This window comes from Schistocerca americana, chromosome 7, assembly GCF_021461395.2.
Source record: "Schistocerca americana isolate TAMUIC-IGC-003095 chromosome 7, iqSchAmer2.1, whole genome shotgun sequence".
NCBI lineage: Eukaryota > Metazoa > Arthropoda > Insecta > Orthoptera > Acrididae > Schistocerca > Schistocerca americana.
Window position 1 is genome coordinate 84,391,518 of NC_060125.1, and position 6,000 is coordinate 84,397,517.

The following is a 6,000-nucleotide window of genomic DNA, read 5'->3' on the forward strand; positions in this document are numbered from 1 at the left end:
TTCACGTCACTGCACGTCGTGCATTATGTGATCATATTTATCATCATTTCTCATCAACGGTCCAAGATATCGAGACGAGATCTTCTGCAAATGATAGCACGCAGTGAGACACGTATGTTGTGTGATAAATACTCGAAACGTTTTTTTCATTCGCCGAGATATGGAAGTAACTCGTCCGCAGCAGCGAGAGGTCGGCGGCGCAGATCGCATTCAGACGCCCACAGCACGGTAGGAAAATCCTAGCAGCGCGTATGTATCCGTACACAACACCTGGGGAACAGTGAAGCAGGACGTGTGTACGCCCCACAGAAGCGAAAGGGACCAGGGTGCGAACACACGTGGGACACGTCTGTCTTGTTACGCTGTCTGCAATGTGCTGCACAGGACTGTACCACCATCTGATGGACTGCAGCGCTCCTGAAGTCGTCTAGCGAGTGTGGACAGGGTTCCTGCGAAGACTTGCCTGCAGTCTCACCCAGTCTCAAGAATGCTCAAACCGGATCACGGAACCTCTGAAGCAGTAGTAGTTTTACTCGCCTGCAAGTCGCTTGTTCAAGGATGCCGGACATATCGTTGTTTTACACGTTGACAACAGAAAATATGATTCTTATATACAGGCATTACAGTAGCGCTATTAATTAATCAGAACACATCGTATTTTTGTGACTGAATGCCGATTGTAATCTGTCATGAAAAGACACATCTCCACAGGCGGAACGAGGTACATTCACGATTGAAAGATTGTCCACAGCACCAAAACTTCACTGAGCCCTTTTTACCGTGACGATATGCCAGATAAAATTTCAAAGAAATTCATTGCAGTGGAAAATAAGCAATCTGTGCTGTGTGTGATGTCCATTCACGGAAGTCATGCAGACTTTGATTTCATGAGCTGGATATTCCCATATTTTGGAAGGGGAAGCAGCAGCTCTTCAAGAGTATTCAAGAAGAAAAAGGAGATACAGAGGTCTGTGAAGTCGAGTTGGAACGCCCTATCCAGACAATGTTAAATTTAGTGACTTGGCTTCCCAGTATTTCAGGAACCACTGCAGCCATTGACATCAAACTTCTACAGGACATTAAATTCTATGTATCACCACAATCGATTGACTTATAACCAAGTATCATTTTCCAGCAAGATAGTGAACCACCAAATTGGTGACTGCATGTTCGTCGGTTCCTCAATGAAGCATATCCAGGCAGATGGATTGGGAGGCATCGGCCAATTCCTTGGCCACCACGTTCTCCAGATATCACTCCCTTGAACTTTTTTCTATGATTGTAGGAAAAGGTACCGGTATCAAACACAGATACGAGACATTGTTGACTTGAAGGAAAGGATTCGTAATGCCATTGCCACCGTTGATGACGCTATGCTACAGCGAACATCGCAAGAAATCGAGCACCGTCTTGATGTGCTTCGTGCGACTAAATGCTCCCATATAGAGGTCCATTAAACACTGTCAAAAAGAAAAAAAAAGCTTTATAAACACTGCGTCCATCACCTACGACACTGCAACTAAGAATATAACAGACTGCGCAGAGGCAAAGACTGTGCCACGACAACACCAAAGATTGTCTCATAGAAACGGCACTCACTCTCTCCCCTCGGCGTGCACCTCGATAACATACAAAAACCGAAATGACAGGACCATCTTACGGAGGCATCGATTGTCTCCTGCCCCTAGCATACTTTACACACGACCAGAACCTCTTCGGGTTTTCTGCCAGGTTTCGACACAAAGTACCATTGCGTAAACTACACTACTTGCCATTCAAATTGCTACACCACGAAGGTGACGTGCTACAGACGCGAAATTTAACCGACAGGAAGAAGATGCTGTGATATGCAAATGATTAGCTTTTCAGAGCATTCACACAAGGTTGGCGTCGGTGGCGAAACCTACAACGTGCAGACACGAGGAAAGATTCCAACCGATTTCTCATACACAAACAGCAGTTGATTGGCGTTGCCTGGTGAAACGTTGTTTTGATGCCTCGTGTAAGGAGGGGAAATGCGTACCATCATATTTCCGACTTTGATAAAGGTCGGATTGTAGCCTACCACGATTGCGGTTTATCGTATCGCGACATTGCTGCTCGCGTTGGTCGAGATCCAATGACTGTTAGCAGAATATTGAATCGGTGGGTTCAGGAGGGTAATACGGAATGCCGTGCTGGATCACAATGGCCTCGTATCATTAGCAGTCGAGATGACAGGCATCTTATCCGCATGGCTGTAACGGATCGTGCTGCCACGTCTCGATCCCTGAGTCAACAGATGGGGACGTTTGCAAGACAACAACCATTTGCACGAACAGTTCGACGACGTTTGCAGTAGCAGGGACTATCAGCTCGGAGACAATGGCTACGGTTACCCTTGACGCTGCATCACAGACAGGAGCGCTTGCGATGGTGTACTCGACGACGAACCTGGGTGCACGAATGACAAAATGTCATTTTTTCGGATGAATCCAGGTTCTGTTTATGTTGTGACTTGGCAAGACAGCCAAGTCACTATGAGAGGAAGCCGAAAGGCACGCGTTTAAGCTCACGCAGGCTGGGGTGAGGTCTGGAACATTACAAGGAAATGAGAACTTAGAAAAACGGACGCAGTTGCTGTAATACTTAACTTTAATCCATAATTGTAGAACATCTCTCTTGACGGTACATGTTATAACCACAATATAAAATAATATCAAATCCTATGGCGCCTTGCTAGGTCGTAGCAAATGACGTAGCTGAAGGCTATGCTAACTATCGTCTGGCCGGCCGAAGTGGCCGTGCGGTTAAAGGCGCTGCAGTCTGGAACCGCAAGACCGCTACGGTCGCAGGTTCGAATCTTGCCTCGGGCATGGATGTTTGTGATGTCCTTAGGTTAGTTAGGTTTAACTAGTTCTAAGTTCTAGGGGACTAATAACCTCAGCAGTTGAGTCCCATAGTGCTCAGAGCCATTTGAACCATTTTTGAACTATCGTCTCGGCAAATGAGACCGTAGTTGTCAGTGATCCATCTCTGGCAAAGTCGGCAGTATAACTGGGGCGAGTGCTAGTAAGTCTCTCTAGACCTGCCGTGTGGTGGCGCTCGGTCTGCAATCACTGACGGTGGTGACTCGCGAGTCGGGCGTGTACTAATGGACCGCGGCCGATTTAAAGGCTACCACCTAGCAAGTGTGGTGTCTGTCGGTGACACCACAGTTTGCAGCATCATGATGGTCGCATCCGTGTCAGACGACATCGCGGTGAACGCATATTGGAAGCCTGTATTCGTCATCGCCATACTGGGGTATCACCCGGCGTGATGGTATGGGCTGCCATTGGTTACACGTCTCGGTCACCTCTTGTTTGCACTGACGGCACTTTGAACAGTGGACGTTACGTTTCAGATGTGTTAAGAGCCGTGGCTCTACCCTTCATTAGCACCCTGCAAAACCCTACATTTCAGCAGGATAATGCACGACCGCATGTTGCAGGTCCTGTACAGGCCTTTCTGGATACAGAAAATGTCCGACTGCTGTCCTGGCCAAAAAATTCTCCAGATCGCTCACCAATTGAAAAAGTCTGGTCAATGGTGGTCGAGCAACTGGCTCGTCACAATACGCCAGTCACTACTCTTAATGAACTGGTGTTGAAGCTGCATGGGCAGCTGTACCTGTACACGCCATCCAAGCTCTGTTTGACTCAATGCCCAGGCGTATCAAGGCCGTTATTACGGCCATAGGTGGTTGTTCTGGGTACCGATTTCTCAGGATGTATGCACCCAAATTGCGTGAAAATGTAATCACATGTCAGTTCTAGTATAATATATTTGTCCAATGAATACCCGTTCATCATCTGCATTTCTTCTTGGTGTAGCAATTTTAATGACCAGTAGTGTATATAAGTATGTCGCGTTTAGGTCCGCGCGAAATTCAAGTTTCTGTAAAATATCGCCAGTCTTGGAGATCTTGGGTTCGTTTAAATTTGGCATGCTTTTTTCATTGTTTCTGCAACAGTCTTCTGACCCGCTTTGCGTACCAAGGTGGAATGAGCTCCGTCGTTTGTTAATTTGATTATATTTTCCAGAATACTGCTGCATATCGACGTTAACGATATGCGCCTGTAATTTAGTGAATTACTCCTACTGCCATTCTCGAACACTGCCTGGTGTAACCGGGGAAACCCTGCAGTCTTTGGGCACAGATCTTTCGTCGAGCGAGCAGTTGTATGTGATTCTTAAGTGTTGTGCACATAGTTCCGCGTAGCCAGGGCGTACACAACTTTCCCACTAGAGCGCGCCCCGTTAAGCACAACAGCGCAGTCGCAGCGCTCGTCCGTCTCCGCACTATGAGATGGCGCTGCCATAGAGACGGACCAAATTCTGCTTCCGCCGATCCGCGTATTAATATGTAACGCAGCCAATGAGATTGCTGCTAACGTAGAACCTTTTCTCCTCGCTGATCACACTCGCCCAGTGATACATGAACGCGCGAGGTATTATAACGAGTGTACAGACCTCCAATTAGTCAGTCTGCATTTGTCTGCACCAGTCTGCATTGGTCTGCTCCAGTCGGTACCAGTCTACATTTGTCTGTACCAGTCTATAGTCAAGATCCAGTGTGCGCCTAAAAGATTACCATATTCCTGCAGATAGCCATGAAGATAAATATATAGACACTTTTGTCAGGTATCAGAGATATATGTGAGATTAACATTAACGTACCAATACCAACGGAACTTCAGATTGTCAATTGTAAATAGCATCCAGAACCAAGTTAAGTAATTTTTATGCTTGTTACTATTTTAATAAATGTGTATGAAAATTAATCAAGTTCTGTTTAAAGTTGGTCACCGTCAATCTGCTACTCTAAGCGTGCAAGTGACATTTCTATCGTCTGACCTAACGGCATAAGATAAAGACGCCACGATAAGACCACGAGACATATTGCTGACACTCGCCTACTTCGTTAGAGCGACAAGTCAAATAATCTGATGGTGTGTGTACTGAAGGTCTTACAGTACGCACACCACATTAAGTTTGGAGCTATTGCATCGGCGTACTCTGAAAGGACAGAATAGAAAGGAAATGTGAGGACAGTGTGTGAGGTTAGTGGTCGCGGGCTGCAGAGGCGTACGCACCCTTGTACAGGGCAGGCGTGGACGCAGTCGGCAGCGATACGGCAGCTCAGAGCCGTGGCGAGCTCGAAGGGCTCGTCGACGGTGAGGCGGCGGAGGCCCTCCAGGGCGCCGCCACACCCACCCCCGCCTGCGGGCGGGGGCGGCCCGCGGAGCCAGTCCCGGGGCAGCAGCCGCCCCACGGCGGCCAGCCAGGCCGGCGGCGGCTCCAGCCCCCGGCAGTCCTCCGCCACCGTGAAGGACCAGCCTGCGCAGCGCCGCCAGATTAGATTAGATTAGTACTTGTTCCATAGATCATAAATACGACACTTCGTAATGATGTGGAACGTGTCAGGTTAATAATACAAGATATTACATTAGACAAAATATTACATGACACTCAATAACTTCTTTTTTTTGAGGCTGGGAAATTACTCACTTACTATATCCAAAAATTCATCTAATGAGTTGAAGGAGCTGCCATTAAGAAAGTCTTTTAATTTCTTTTTAAATGCTATATGGCTATCTGTCAGACTTTTGATGCTATTAGGTAAGTGACCAAAGACTTTTGTGGCAGCATAATTTAGCCCCTTCTGAGCCAAAGTTAGATTTAACCTCGAGTAGTGAAGATCATCCTTTCTCCTAGTGTTGTTGCCATGTACACTGCTATTACTTTTGAATTCGTTCGGATTGTTAATAACAATCTTCATAAGTGAATATATATATTGTGAGGCTACAATTAATATTTCTAGCTCTTTAAATAAGTGTCTCCAGGATGATCTTGGATGAGCTCCAGCAATTATTCAGATTACACGCTTTTGTGCAATGAACACTCTTTTACCCCAGAATATGATGCCATACGAAAGCAGAGAATGAAAATAGGCGTGGTAAGCTAATTTACTCAGAT